This window comes from Galeopterus variegatus, unplaced genomic scaffold (genome assembly GCF_000696425.1).
Source record: "Galeopterus variegatus unplaced genomic scaffold, G_variegatus-3.0.2 Scaffold2863, whole genome shotgun sequence".
Taxonomy (NCBI): Eukaryota; Metazoa; Chordata; class Mammalia; order Dermoptera; family Cynocephalidae; genus Galeopterus; species Galeopterus variegatus.
The window spans coordinates 183,682-184,926 of record NW_007728974.1 but is presented as its reverse complement, the minus strand read 5'-3'; positions in this window follow the sequence as shown (position 1 = coordinate 184,926).

Genomic DNA, 1,245 nt, shown 5'->3' with positions numbered 1-1,245 from the left:
GCAGCTGAATCCAGTTTTCAGTTTCTCCAGCACTTGTAAAACCTTCATTGCTATCTCTTCGGAGACACCAGCACCAGTTGACTGGAGCCACTTCTTTAGAATTCTGGTTCCAGCTTCTGGGACCTTCTGCTGAACTCAGGAACACCAGCACCAGCTGAGCAGTGCCCCCTCCTCAGAGGTCCAAGTTTCAATTCCATGGAGCCCCTTTTCTAAGCAAGAGTTTTGAAGACAGCAGGAGAGTGCCTGGGGACTTCAGCAGGAGCCACGGGCAGCCCCTGCCACTGCTGCAGACACTGCTTTTGTATGGGTGGTCTGCCATGGCCACTGCCACAACCACTGCTGCCAAAGGGCAGCTCACCCTCACAGCACTAGCCATGGCCAACAAGCAGGCAGCCTGCTGACCACTCAATTCCATTGACACAAGGAGAGCTACCAGAAAAGCCAAGGGAAAGAAGTGAGTGGGCATAGACCAAAGACCCAGTGGCCCAACACACAGGAAGAATTACTCTGCCACACATGGTAGCACACCTGGGGGTGGGAGGTATATACTCAGCCCATGTGACTGCTTTAATCTGGGGAGAGACACATGAGAAATTCCTGAGAGTGTAGAAACTCAGGATACCCAAATAGAGTAAGAAAGAAAATTCCCAATCACCATCAACCCATCCTCCAACTGGGGGAAGTAATGGCCCAGGATGAGCCTCTGCCTGTAGGAAATCCCACCCAGGGTCACACATTCAAACTGAGGAGCTCCAGTATGCCCCAGTGCACCCATCAGGGTCATAGCACACTAGCTGGGGTGCTGACAAGCTCACCCGGAGACACCCACCGCAGCCAAAGAGTGACAAGGCACCCAGGCAAATCTCCCCAAAACTCAAGAGCTTGCCCAAATCCTCAATGAACAAACATAGTGTCACTAACCTCAGAAAGGATTCACTAAGTGCCCCAGTGCCTAGGCCATGGGGGCACTCACATGCAACTCCAACACTGGATACAGCCAAAGTACCCACACAGAGACTACACTACTGCATCTAGCTAGAACCAATACTAAAACACCCTACTCAACAGTTGACATAAAATACATCTATGGGAGGAAGTCTGTCTCCTCAAATCCCACTCCAGAGTAATAGAAGAAGCAACTGCTCTACCGATGACCAGATATCAACATAGAAATACTAAAACTGTGAAAAATCAAGGAAATATGATACCACCAAAGGAGTACAGTAATTCTCAAGTACCAGACTC